This window comes from Sminthopsis crassicaudata, chromosome 4 (genome assembly GCF_048593235.1).
Source record: "Sminthopsis crassicaudata isolate SCR6 chromosome 4, ASM4859323v1, whole genome shotgun sequence".
NCBI lineage: Eukaryota > Metazoa > Chordata > Mammalia > Dasyuromorphia > Dasyuridae > Sminthopsis > Sminthopsis crassicaudata.
The window spans coordinates 315,683,900-315,699,226 of NC_133620.1; the positions used below are offsets into that span (position 1 = coordinate 315,683,900).

The following is a 15,327-nucleotide window of genomic DNA, read 5'->3' on the forward strand; positions in this document are numbered from 1 at the left end:
TTAACACTGGTAAGAGGAAAGCACAGGAGACCACATATATCTCTATTACTTTATATCTATCCTGATCCAACTGCCACACATACATGACACTTTGAACTTATATAACATACTTCCCTGAAATTCAAAGAGCTTCACATCTGTCCAATCATTTATCTTCATAATATACTTATACTTTTCACTTCCATTTTTCAGATGGGAGGACTGATATTCAATGTTAAAATATTTTGATTTCAACAACAACGGGAATGAATGATGAAGCATGGCTCCAACCCAGGTTTTCTGATTCCAAGTTGAACAGTTCTGCTTCTGAGGATAATTACATAAAGATCTGTTTCCACTATTAAAAGCAAGGCTCTGAAGACACTTTGTTCTTAAGAATAAAGTGCATTCTCTTCTTCCTTTCCTTTCTCTTCTTTCTCCTTCCCTTTCCTCTCCTTCCTTTCTTTCCCTTCCTTTTTTTCTCTTCCCTTCTCTTCTCCTCTCTTTTCCTCTCTCTTTTCTTCTCCTTCTCTCTTGTTTCTTTTATAATAGTTGACATAGGGCAGACCTTGGAGTCTGAAAGACGTATTCAAATTCTTCCTGAGACAATTATTGCTTGTGTGATGCTGGGCAAATCATTTAATCTCTCAGCCTCATTTTCCTGATCCACAAAATACGTATAATACTGATTGTACCTTTTATCTCTCAGGCTTGTGAAAATCAAATAACTATAAAATATTTTCAAACTATTCAGTATATAAATATTAGTTACTTTTATTCACTTCATTCTTATTTTTTCCTGCAGTTAGTCTTTATTTGTAACTATTTAATATTCAATGGATACTACATAGGTGGATAAGATAACTTCTTTTTATAATTGAATTAAAAGGCCATATGCTCATCTTTTGGAGATTCATTGAAAGCCTCTGTACAACTACAGCAGCAGACAGGATGATGAAAACAATATGTACAATTTTGGTTTTGAAAGCTTTGGGTTCCATGAAATTTGGAAAGTATGAGTATTTCATTGTTGGCATTTATGAAACTTTCGTATTTAAGCTTTTATGAACAACGTTTTATGAACAAAGTTATATCTAGATGATTGCAAACAATGCTTGGTTTGTGATTATGCTCCAGTTCCAGATTTTAAGTATATTGTGAGATCTTTATTTTGTAGCATGGGAATTTGATAGCTATTACTCCATTAATATAGCTCTACTTTGGTGTATAATTCTAGCTCATAGGTAATTTTTTCTAGGTATTATGAGAATGATAATTATCATTTTTATTATCTTATTATTCTCATTTTCACTGTAGTTCAGATAAATGATCTTATATTAAGCCACTATCCTGATATTATTCTTTTGTATTAAGTATTATATAAATTTTCAAAGGGGAGATAAAATAACAAATTTTTTTAGTTGAATAAATTTGTCAGGAAATAAACATCTTATTTTTGGTGGTGTTGGTGTTCTTACTCTTATTGTGATCTTGATGATGATGATGGACCAAACCTCAGCCTTCGATGTCATTACACAAAGGATTCCTCATTCTCTTTAATCCCCAAAAGCTCAGATCAGAAACTGTGGGAAAATATACTTAATGAATAACAATGGAGAAGTCTCCGGAGCATTGGTGTTTTTATTGTTGGCTAGATACAGTTAGGAGGCAATTAAAAAAGATACAATAAAAGTGAAGAGCTCATATTTCAATAATCCTGACTTTCACACCACAGGGAAGAGCAGTTTCCTTCCAGCCCATCCTAAAATCCAGTTCATGTTTGAAACTTTTCAAAAAGAAGATTGTGCTTACTTGACAAAAAAAAATTAATAATGTCAGAAATAGAGGAACATGAGTCCTAACAAGCTTCTCCTCTATCATCTTTGATGTTATTATATTTCAGTGAAACTCACGGTCTATTATCCAGGCATTCGGCACTGAACACCTGGTGTTTTTAGTACATGAATTCACCTTCTTAAGCATTTTCAAATTTCAAATCAGTGTACATTGGTGGAGTCCCCACATTGTGACTAATACAACAGCATCATCATGGGCCCAATTTGACATGTATTCTCATGCGTATATATGTATGTGTACATGTGTGTGCATACACATGTTTAAAGTGAGAAAGAATATAGATTTAAAACTATAAGGAATGTTGAAAGTTCTCTGGTCCAATGGTGTCAAACTCAAATAGAAATGGGGCTACTAAAGAAGGATCCCTGTATGTTGCATGTAGATTCAATTTTTAAAAGTAACATTATCTATGTTTTATTATATTTTATTTATTTTAAAATAGTCACTCTTTTATTTTTAAAAGCCACATTTTGGAATGTCATAAGCTGCATGGAGCTTGTGGGACAAATGTTTGACAAGCTCTGATCAAGCTCAACTCCATTCTACAGAAAAGTTAAACAACTTGATCAAAGTCATACAGTCATTAAATGATTGAGATGGGATTAAAATACAGGTTTCTTGATTTCAAATCCTGTGCTCTTTTTATTGTGTCTCCACTACTACCTTTTTAAAAACAACAATATGCACATGTATGCACACACATATACAAGTATATGTGCATATATATATCGATATAGACGTATGGCTTTCTTGATATATATAAATACAACATATACATATAATATACATTAATATATACATATTAATAATTATAATATATATATATATACATATATTGTATACTAATATGTATTAATGTAGTGGAAAGAACTGGGATTTCTTCTTGATCTTTCTAGTTATCACCTACATGATAGGCAAAGAATAGGATGGTGGTTTCTGTAGCTGTCCATGGTGCTGCATTGAGTAGGGAATATTTATTAGGTAGAGAGAATATTGTGACACTTCTATTACTGTAGTTTGTGAAATTTCTCTCCTTTCAGGGAATTTCAGGGAGATTGTACTGAGACAGAGTAGAGCTTCCGTGAAACAGCTTTTCCAGAACTGCATTAAGAACCATCATAACTCATCTCTATAAAATGCCCCCTTATTATCAGCCTGAGAGCTTTATTTATTAAAAAGTTCCTCTCCATTTGCATTGGTTTTCAGCAGATTTTGCTCATATAAAGGGTCAAAATTTATCATCCATAAGTAGAATTTCTATCTATTTCTACCATTCATCAAAACACACACACATTCACTCGACTAAAATTGCTACCTGTATCCCCAGTTAGTCAGTTTAAATTCCACCAAGAAGAAGAAAGGACAAGTGGATTTCAGGTCTAAATGTTGGAGACACCTTTTGGAGTACTTATTGTTTTTCTGAATAGTATTATAGACCTAGTGAAAATTATCCTAATTTTCTTCACTCTTCCTTTGGTGGATTTTAAATATATAAGTAAGATGTTACTTAGAGAGGGTAGTAGTAACTTTTAGGAAGGAGAAAAAAGCTGGAGATGTGATAGAATATTCACTGTAGTCCTCTTTCATTTACTCTTTTAAGAAAACTCATTTTTCCTACTTCTGCCTAAGAATGTTCAATCTTCAAATATATTAGAATCAGCTTCAGAAATTCAATGGCAAACAACTACTCTCACCAAAGCACAAGCTATCATCAATTAAACCTTATATTGGCTTCTATCTGCACAACGCTGTTTCATTGGCTCCAAGTCTGGGCTGCCAGTGGATCCAATTTTTCTAGATTACAAGCAAATGCACTATATGCTTCTTTAAATGACACCAGTTGGATTATATGGGGTGACTTTATGTTGCATTCTGATATATCACAAAAATGACACAATGTGGTATAATTAAAAGTAACCCACATGTTTGATGAGGAAGGTGATTATTAAATACTTCATGACACAGGTCTGGAACTCAAAACATGGTGAAGAGAGTGCTTGCAGTTTTCCATGATGCTATGACTTTATTTGCTGAATGGAACAAAAGAAGGAGGAAAAGAAATAGATAACATCTGTAATGAACATCTGGATTCAGTTACTAACCATGAAAGGAAATTCCTAAGAGTCAGCATGCTAGAGAAGACTGGAAAAGGGATGTATTTATAAACAACTAAAATATTTAAATGAAAAAAATGCCCCAAACATGCTAAGACTTCCTGTTTGAAAACCTTTCAAACAGCTAAGCATTGATTGAGTTCAGTACTATGTCTGTGTTACAGAGAAACATTAACACCTGCAATTTGAGCCCTGGACTTATGCTAGTATAATTACAGCTTCTGAATTTTGGCAGCTGGTTCTCCTAAACAAGTCATTTGAAGAAGAATCACAAAATTTGAGAGCTTGAAGAGGCTTCAGAGAACATCTAGTCCATCTTACATGTTAAAGGAATCTTTACTATGACTTATGTAAATTTATACACATATTGTCTGTTTGAAGACTTCAAAGGAGGGAAAAACCATCACCTGTCAAGGTAGCCAATTCTACTTTTAGAAATCTCTAATTATTAGGAAGTATTTCTTCATTTCCAAATTAGCTTCTTTACAAATTCTACCCATTGTTCCTTGTTCTTCACCCTGTAACCAACAAGAATATGCCTAATTATTCCACCTAGGAGAGTTCTCCAAATACCTGAGCAGAGCTATCGAGCTATCAACTGTGACTAGTTTTTTTCAATTGCTTTTCATGATATGAACTAAATAAAGATTTTTTACTACTATAGTTGCTTTCCACTCTCCAACATATCAATTTCCTTATGAAGCCATGGCAATGAGAAATGAATACGATGCTCCAGAATAGAATCATCTCCTTATCTCTGGGAATTATGCATTATTATATAGTACAAGAATGAACTAGCTTTTTTGGTTTCCATATCATACTCCTGACTCATACTGAACCTAAAATCCATTAAGACCCCCATATTTGTTTCTGAACAACTTCTCTCATCCATCTCATACCACATTATATTACCCATTAGAATGTAAGACTCTAGAGGACAATGACTGAAATTCCTACTTTCTTTGTATTCTCAATGCCTCTCCAGCTTATACTTCTGAAGTTGATTTTTCAATTCAAATGAAAGCTTTTACGTTCATCCCTAATGAATTTCATATTATTCTTAGTGGAAGTAGTATCAGTTGTAATATACATGCATTTATATATGCAGGTGTATGTATATATACATAACCTCATATAAGTAGGTAAAAAGGTATCAATATAAGAAGCCTATGCTTTTATTGATATATTTTTTTCTTATTTCTCCCTCTTGGAATCTAGTCATCCAGTCCTTTCTTCTATCCATTATTTCTACCACCAAAAGACTTCCTTCTTGTGTGTTACTAATGTGGTTCAGCATGAGATTGTCTCTTGGAAACTAGCATATTCGGGAGATGAGGTCAATTTGAAGATACGAGTTTGGGACTCTATTCACATAATTCAATTGTCCCCATCAGGCTTGTTTATCACATTAGCCCTGACAGTAAACGCTGGTTATCACTCTAGCACATAGTAAAGAAGCCTAACGAGATGCATTAAGAAGTGTTTTTTCTAATTTGAACCTTCAGTAAAGCCCTTCTGTATAATATTTGGAAAAGGACATAATAGGTTATTGTATATTCTCTTAAACAAGGTTTGTATTTCAGCACCTATGAAAAGGTTATGAAGAAATATGATTTTCAACTCTGGCCCATGTGTTGAAAAATCTATAATACTACGTGCATGTGATTTGCTGACATAAGACTAGAGGGGGAAAAGGGAATACATTTTCAATATTTCACATTTGGTACCTTTAGTAGGTGAAAGAGTCTGGCTTGATAAACAATGGTATGCTTAGTAGGAGCCAAGATCTCCTTTATTTTTCCTGCCCCTCCCCCTACCTGGTTTGTTTTCCTTTTTGCTGGGGAGTGGAGTGATTTTGCCAAACCTGTCATAGAATATTAGAGTAATGAAAACCATGTGTTTCCCTCACCTTGTTGTAAGGCATGCGTTTAGGGCCCTTGCTTTATCAGTTTTTATTTCGTGTAATATTCATCACACTGGTTTATTTATGGGCCCCTCTTTGGGAAGTTATTTTTCAGGCCTGGTGAATAAAACATTAGACTTTGCAGCTTGTCAGAGAGAATGCAGTTCTTCTGATGTCAGCCTGACGAACAGCCTTTTCTTTTTCTTAGTGACTGCACTTTTAAATAATTACAATAAATAAACTACATTTTAAAATAAATTTATTTGTAGTCTGTTGGCTTTTGGCTGTCCCTCCTTTCTCCTCTTCATCCTTCCTTTCCTGTTCTGCTTTATGGTGATTTTTGGTTAAGGAGAGTAACATTATTTTCCATTTTCATTCAGTATGTAGTTTAAAAAGCAGGGGTCCAGTGAGTATCGTGAATCTTCAAAAATTTTGGTTTATCTAAACAAGAGGAATCAGCTCTAGTACTTATCCAAGATGGTTGGGTTTAACTCACTTCCATTTCCTAAGGAATCCAGATTGTTTCAACCCTATCTAATGGTATTATTCAGGCATTTCTCATGGTAGCTAAAGCATCAATTACTTTAACCACATAGGGAAAAAAGAGGTAGGGGGTTATGGAACAACTCTGGAAGCCAAGACTCAGACTAATTAAGAGGAAGAGGAGTTTTGAAATCTGTGTGTAAATAATGATGGTGAAGAGAATGAACTTGGAGAAAAAAGGTATTGATGAATATGGCTTCAAGTAAATCCCAAATAGGAAAATCCAGATTTGTGTTTTAAAAGACAAATTAGGAATTAAGGATTGATTCCTTTCATAAAACATTTTGCCTCCATGTCATTTGACATCCCCTTGAGCATATTTAAAAGCATAATTAGATTTACATGTAATTTTTGAAGAATGTTTAGAAGTTGCCACACCTATATTTCTTACTGGGAGCTGTTAGATTCCTGTAGAAGCCAAAGAGGTCAAGAAGACCCAAGCTAACAAATTGTTTTTAGTTAAAATTCTTTTATAATGGACGCAATAGATACTGGAATATCTTATTCCACAACAATCCTAGCTAACCAATTAATCTTAATCACTGAGAAATTTTCCATAAGGACTAAGTGAATATGTCCATACCCTCCATAAAATATACAATGAATAATCCTATACAAAGCTTTATCCACCCAAAAAACCCGCCAAATTAATCTCGACCTGCAATGATCAATGATCTAAACATTACTCTTCAGTGTGTGTCCCTCCTGAAAATATGTAACTGTCAGAAATAGGGCAGCCATGTGATATAGCAGAGAACTATACTTAAAATCCAGAAGACCTGGGTTCAAGTCTCCTACCTTTAACATATACTGGTTGTGTGAATTTTGGCAAGTGACCCCAAATTCTCAGTGACTCTGACAACTAGAAAATATGGAGTAATTATCAGCCTATACTGGTAAAAATAGTTAAATCACAGGTCTTACTCCTCCTCTCTCTATCTCTTTCTCAAATGCACTAATAACACTTGTATTATCTATCTTACAGGATTGTTGTAAGAAAGCATTTTGTTAAATCTAAAGCACTTTAGAACCATGAGTTATTTATCATATAACCTCATATGTCTTCAACTGTCCCTTTGTTCTCCTCTCTTAAGAAACTTTCCTCTCAGTGATCAATAAAGAAGAATTTTGGGGTCCATTATCAGCATCAACTGGATATTTGTTGTAGACATCTAAATGATCTTTATATGTCTTCTCACCTAAAAAACCTGCCCTACTTATATCCCAAAGATATCATAAAGAAGGGAAAGGGTCCCACATATGCTAAAAAGTTTGTGGCAGCCCTTTTTGTAGTGGCAAGAAACTAGAAACTGAATGGATTCTTATCAGTTGGAGGATGATGAATAAGGTATATGAATGTTATGGAATATTATTGTTCTATAAGAAACAATCAGCAGGATGATTTCAGAGAAGCCTGGAGAGACTAACATGAACTGTTGCTAAGTGAAATGAGCAGAACCAGGAGATCATTGTACACGGCAACAAGAAGATTATACGATGATCAATTTTCATGCACAAGGCTCTTTTCAACAATGAGATGATTGAGGCCAGTTCCAATGGTCTTGTGATGAAAAGAGTCCTCTACACCCAGAGAGAGGACTGTGGGAACTGTTCACAACATAGCATTTTCACTCTTTTTGTTGTTTGCTTGCATTTTGTTTTCTTTCTTCTTTTTTTCTCTTTTATCTGATTTTTTTCTTGTGAAGCATGATAATTGTATAAATATGTATACATATATTGGATTTAACACACACACACACACATACATATATATATAAAATCATGTTTAACATATATTGAATTACTTGCCATCTAGGGGAGAGAATGGGGGAGGGGGAAATTTTGATTGCAAGGATTAATGTTGAAAAATTATCCATGCATATGTTTTGAAAATAAAGAGCTTTAATAAAAAAATTTAAAACTGTCCTAAATTTTACTGGTCAATATATATCTTCCAGAAACAAGAATGAATCATAAACATTTTTGTCTATTCTACCCTCCATCTTCTATTACCAGTCTGACCACTTGTCATTCTACTTTGCTGGATCTTTATCCACTTCGTGGTCACTAAAAAGTGCCCTTGGGGTTCTGCTCTGGATCTTCTTCTTTTCGCTATATGTAGAATTTCACTTGATAATACCATCAGCAACCTTGGTTTGATTATCATCTCCATTATGAATCTTAGATCTACTTATCCCAAGCTTAGTATCTCTTCTAACCTCCAGACTCTCATCTTCAACTGCCTATCATAAACTGTTTATTCTAAAGAATCTTAAACCCACCATGTCCAAAACAAAACTCATTATTTCCACCCAAAAGCATCCCTTTTGAGCCTGTATTACTGTTGAGGGTACAATACTTTCAGTCATCCAAGTTTGCAACTCTCTTTAGCTCTGTGTCTAATCTATTACTAAGACCTGTCAATTTTACCTTTATAACATGTCTTGTATTCATATCCTCCCTTCTGTTTTCTGTCATTGCTACCACTCAGGTGCAGGGCATATACCACTTCACTCCTGCACTACTACAATCGGCTTTTACTTGGTATCCCTGACTCACCTTTCTTCACACTCCACATAGACATTCTTCACTCAGCTGTCAAACAGAGATCTAACCATTGTCAGGATCCCCAGGCCAAGATAGCATCCTTTTTTTTTTACACTTAGGAGACACCCTGTTTTCCAGAACTAAGGTCCAGCAAAGCAAATTTTTTCTGGCATAACAACAATCCTTTGTGCTCATCCTTTGGATTAACTCTGATGCAGCAAATCTCAGAATTGTTTCATGTCAGCTCTGGGTGGTTCCTGAGCTCAGAGAAGTATTTGTTTGTCTGAACTTCATTCCTATTATGGCTCGCTAAGTAGCCACTGGTATGAATTAAACTTTCTTCATTGTTGCTATTACTCCCTCATTTTCATGACTACAGTTCATTGCATAGCCAGTACTACATGTGTCAAGGTTCAGCTGTGCTGCAGTGGATCTTCTTGGTATGAGAGCAGACCCTGGCATTGGTATCTAGTTTCCTTCCTCCAGTAGAATAAACAGAGCTTTTTTATTATGACCACTCTTTGCTCTTAGGTTTTATTTACTTTTTTCAGAGTTAACAATGATTGTGATAATATCTATAGCTCTTTGGTCATTTATTTTCAGTGTTGGCACCATGTCAACATCAACATCACCCCACCTCGCCCCCATTTAACAAACCTCTAGGATAAAATATACAAAAAAAACCTCTGGTATTCAAAGTCTTTTACAACCTGGCTCATCCTACCTTTCAGGTTTTCTGATGCATTACACTCCTCTCCCCAACATAATGAACAATTTCCCAACGTCAAACTCCCTCAAAGAAGACTCTCCCAAATCTGGACATTTTTACTTGCTTGAAATGCTTTTCTTCTCCATCTCTGCTTCCTGGCTTCCCTGGATTCCTTCAAGTTCCGGCTAAAATCCTACCTTCTATAAGAAGCCTGTTCTAATCTCCCTTAATTCTAATGATTTCCCTATGTGGATTATTTTCAATTTATTATGTGTTGCTTCTTTGTACATGGTTGTCTCCCCCATTATATTATGAATTCATATAGTGCAGGGATTGTCAGTGCCTGGCACATAGCAGGTACTCAATAAAGATTTACTGACTGACTAACTATCCTCTTTTTATAGTAGAAGTTCCCTGAGGGCAAAGATTATTTTATTACTTTAACACTTATGATAGGATGGTTACTTCATTGATAAATTATTGTCAACCCCCAATGTCATACTGTGAGAGTCAATGCTTAGTTATCCACATTGAATAGAAATAACATGATTTGCCTATGGCAAAAGTAACATGATAGCCACTCTGTGGATTATTCATGGTTAATCAAGAATTGACTTGTTACTATAATAAACAGTGCTTTCTGAAACATGATTCAACTTCAGGAGAAAAGAGAAAGGAAAAAGGAATGAGAGGTCATGAGGAGGTGGGGGAGAGGATAATAATATTTAAGTAAAAAAGAAAACTGCCAGAAACATAACTTAATCTTTCTTTTGATGTTCAGCAGGAGTGACAGTCCTTTAATTCTTACAACAACTACACAGAAATGTATTCAGAATACTGTTCTTCCTCCCAACTGTGCAGCAGAGCAGTAGAAAACTCCGCTATCCCCCAGCAATAGGGTTAATTCCCACATTTCATTATTAATCACTATTATAATTATTTTTAGTTCCATAAGACTGAAGGCAGTTTAAGATGATCTGCATTTTTCAAAGATATCCTTGATCCTTTGAAAGTAAAATTAAATGATATAATTAGCTCACTTAATAGAGAATTTTACTTGCTTCATTGTCACCTAATGGGTTTTCCTCCTCCTCCCCACTACAGGATTATTAATGAATGTTATTGCTAATAGTCCATCCTTTTAATGAGGGGGCCTCCTGACTAGGCTAGCCTCTTTATATCCTCATATGGGATAATACTGATTCATTGTTTGTGCTATCTCACATCTCTGTACAATGTAATTTTAAAACATGTCACTGTAATTGGTTTAACATTTTTATTTAGTCTTAAAATGCAGGTTACATGCAGCATTGTGTGGTGAAGGTTGGGGAGGGGAACTAGTTCTCAATTTTTGCTGAGAATATTCTTCCTAATAATGAGCTGATATAGCAAACAAAGGACATCAAAAGCTTGAAAACATGTGCAGGGCTGTTTCATTCATAATGAGCCATTTTGGTAGCTGTTATTTACAAAACAGACTCAGTTCCATATCCAGACACTCAGGCATAACTCCTATTGACTTTACTATACAATTGTTTCATCTCTACCCAAGCTACCAATTACCATTCTTTTTCATTTCAACTCTATCCCTTCTCTCCTCTCCATATCAGTGAATTTGGGTAAAAACGAAACACAGTGGCTAAAAGAAGCATGAATAGGAAGGGATAACCCATGCCTCAGCTGGTTACTCTTCTCTCAATAACGTACAATGGAGTGAGTTACTGAGAATTCATTTAACTGCTGCATTACTGTTTTAAGTAAGTGTTAGAAATTGAAAAGCTAAACGCAGCCCAGATTCTTTGATAAACTACATCTGTTTTTTTCTTATCATATTTTCTTGTAGAGACAAAGAAAATGCCAGATGTATTAAGTATTGAACAAGATACAGAACACGTGTTATATAATATTCTACAAACAAAAACAGAGGGAATAAAAGGAATGATAGGATTCCTGGGCAGTGTTTTGAAATTTATGGAGCAACAAGGTAGCACAATGGATAAAGAACATAGGAATAAGAAAGATCTGGGTTCAAGTATGACTTCAAACACTTTTTAACTAAGTGATCCTGGGAAAGTCATTTGATTTGGCTTGCCTCAGTTTCCTCATCCATAAAATGAGGTGGAGAAGGAAATGCCAAACCATTCTACTATCTCTGCCAAAATGATCCAAATGGGATCAAGAAGAGTAAGACACAACTTAAATGACTTAACAAAAACAATAGAAGTATTAGCTATTATTATTATTAATAACAATAATACAATAACATTAATAACATAGTATGTATTAACATAATGTAATAATATAAATTATTAGCAATATATAATAATTTGTATGTATGCATACATTATAATATATATACATATATATGTATGTATGTGTGCAAATACATACACACATATTTTCTATCATCACTTCAATTTCATTGTGTTAATGTTTAGCTCCTGCCATGAACTAAGCACTGGAGACACAAATACAAAATTGAATGGAAATAGTTCCTGCCTTCAAGAATTTTATAGTCTACTGAAGAAACAATAGATCTAAGTCCATGAGTAGATGAGAAAAAAAGTAGCAAGTGGGAAGGAGGAGATTAGGAAATTATTTTTATAAAAGATAATTTGAACTGCATCTGAAAGGGAGCCAGTGATTTCAAGAGATAGAAATGAGGAAGCACATCCTACACAGGAGTGATGCCAACATTTGTTTTTGTCCACAGTTTTGTTTTGTTGGGTTTTTAGATTTAGGTTTATTTATTTTTTAATAGTATTTTCTTTTTCTTTCTTTCTTTTTATTTTTTGAGAGGCAATTTGGATTAAGTTACTTGTCCAGGGTCACACAACTAGTAGTGCATGTGAAGTTTCTGAGACCAGATTTGAACTAAGGCTCTCCTGATTCTGGGTCTGGTGCTCTCTATCCACTTCACCATTTAGTTGCCTCAAGTATTTTATTTTTCCAAATACATGAAAAGACAGTTCTCAGCATTCATTTTTGTAAAACTTAATGTTTCAGATTTTTCTCTCTTACCTCCCCTCTCCTCCAGACAAGAAGAAATCTAATATAGGTTAACTATGAGCAGTTCTTTTAAGCATATTTCCATTTTTGTCATGTTCTCCAAGAAACATCAGATCAAAAGGGAAGAACCATGAAAAAGAAAAAAAAAATTGCTTACAGTTTTGAACAGTGTATTTGAATTGTTACCTTTCAGGGATAGACATGAATATAATTTTTTAAAAAGTGAAGTCAAGAATTAATAGGGATTTGTTGATTACAGTTCATTGCCCAGGCAGAACAATTTTTAAATAGGAAATCAAAACAGTCTGATAGTTATAAACTTTCATTATTGTTTACAGTTTTACTCATATGGTAGTAGCCATATTTAGAGAGTAACCAATGATCCAGTTGCAGTCACTTGTTTGCCCCTTCTTTTCTAATCAAAGTACTTCCTTTAGGCTGTGACAGTATCCCACAGTTCCTTTGCTTCCAGTAGGAAAAATATTTTCTAAGGACAGACTCAATTGGTTGGAAATGGAGACTTCATAAAACTGACATTTAGGAACTGGCTCTCTCTCAAAGTTGCACAAGGCAGCTAGGTGGTACACTGGATAAAGGGCTGGGCCTGGAGTCAGAAAAAAAACTTGCATTCAAATCTGGTCTAAGACATTTACTAGATGTGTGATTCTGGGCAAATCATTTAAGCCTGTGTGCTTCAGTTTCCTCATCTGTAAAAGAAACTGAAGGAGAAAGTGGCCAAATATTTTAATATCTTTGCCAACAAAACTCCAAATGGGGTCACAAAGACTTGGACATGATCGCAAGGACTTAACAACAACATTGTAGTATATATACCTTGTACCATTACTATATCACACAGACACACAGATGATCTTCCTGGATGATAAAACACATAAAGAACACATAGCTGTACTTCATATTAATTAAAATGCATCTCTCTCTTTTTAAACTTATAAGTTCATGAAGATGAAGAAAACTCCCTCTGCTGCATATAATTAGAATATATCAAAGACAAGATTTGAACCCATGTTTTCCTGACTCAGATATTTTGTTTTCTATCCCTGTTTCACATTGCTTGTCAAACTTATCACTAATTATTGTATCATAAATAATAAGGGTCAGCAAACTATAGCTAGAAAACCCAAAGCATCACACTATCTATTTTGTACCATTGGTACAAATGGTACTATAAGTTTGCAGGTGATCCAAAAAGCAAGTGGCAGACAAGATTTGACCTGTAGATCATATTTTACCAACCATTGATATATGTCACAAAAACACTGGGAAATAAAAGAACACACAAGTGAATATTTTATATAAATATATATGGATTCCTATGTTACCTCCCCCTAAGAAGAAATGTCATAATATGTATTATATATTTATATGTACATATATTCATATATTTGATAATGACCTCCAAATATGTGTTAAAATTCTGAAGTAGAATCCAACCACAAGCAGTTAACAAAATAGATTTGATTAAATTCAGACAAATTTGACTTAAAGCTTCAAAATAATGACTAATTAAAGACAAAACAGAAAACCCACATTGTGTTAATATGCTGTGAGCTGAAAAGAAAAAGAATAAGTATGAGGGAAAGCCAAGATGGCAAAGAAGTCAGGAAGTTGCCTGAACTCTTCCCAGTTCCTCTTGCAAACAATGTCAAATCAAGTCTCTAAATAGATTCTGGAGCAGAAGAATATACAAAAAGACATAGTGAAACAATTTTATATAAAGCTATCTATGGTTTTTTTAAAAAATGCTTTAAATTGCTATTGATTACAGAAATTTAAATTAAAAAAAACTCTGAGGTACCACTTCATACCTCTAAGGTAATGATAAATGTTGGAGGGGATGTGGACACAAATTGTTGGGAAAGTTGTGAATTGATCCAACCATTCTGAAGAGCAATTTGAAACCATGACCAAAGGGCTATAAAACTATGTATACTCCTTGACCCAGGAGTGCCATTACTGGGTCTGTGTCCCAAGGAAATCAAAAAGGGGGAAAATGACCTACATGTGCAAAAATGTTTGCACAGCAGCTCTTTTTGTGGTAGGAAAGAATTGGAAAATGAAGTTGTGGTATATGAAGATAATGGAATATTATTGGTCTATAAAAAGTGATGAACAAGCTGATTTTAAAAAGACCTGGAAAGATTTATGTGAACTGATACTGAGCAAAACAAGCAGAACCAGTAATACATTGTATATAATAACAGCAAGAATGTGCAATGATCAGCTATGAAAGACGTGGATCTTCTCAGTGGTTTAATCTGCAACCAGAAAAAGAGCTAAAGAGATTGAATGTAAATCAATATATGCTATGTCCACTTCTTTTTCATTTTTTTTTCTCTCCCATGGTTTTTCCTTTTTGCTCTGAGTTTTCTCTTCTAACAGGATTCATAATACAATGTATATTAAAAGTAAATAATTTACTAGAATCAATTCTAATAGGTTAGAACAATTTAGAAGGAAAATTCTGGGTAGAAGAGGAACTCAGTCCAACACAAATGATGTCCAGGCAAGCCAACAGGAGATTATGAGCCACAGCACATATTGGTAACTGAGGCACAACAGCCTAGTGGCACAGAAGGCCACCAAACCCAGTATAGAAGGCAAACTACCAATCCCAGAATCCTGACATAACAGATGCACTATGG

General features: G+C 34.4%; 1 protein-coding gene across 19 annotated transcripts in view; it reads right to left on the reverse strand.

Moving 5' to 3' along the window:
- Positions 1–15,327, reverse strand: part of RBFOX3 (RNA binding fox-1 homolog 3) — a 918,966-nt gene that overhangs the window by 434,932 nt on the left and 468,707 nt on the right. The gene's annotated exons all lie outside the window — the stretch shown is intronic.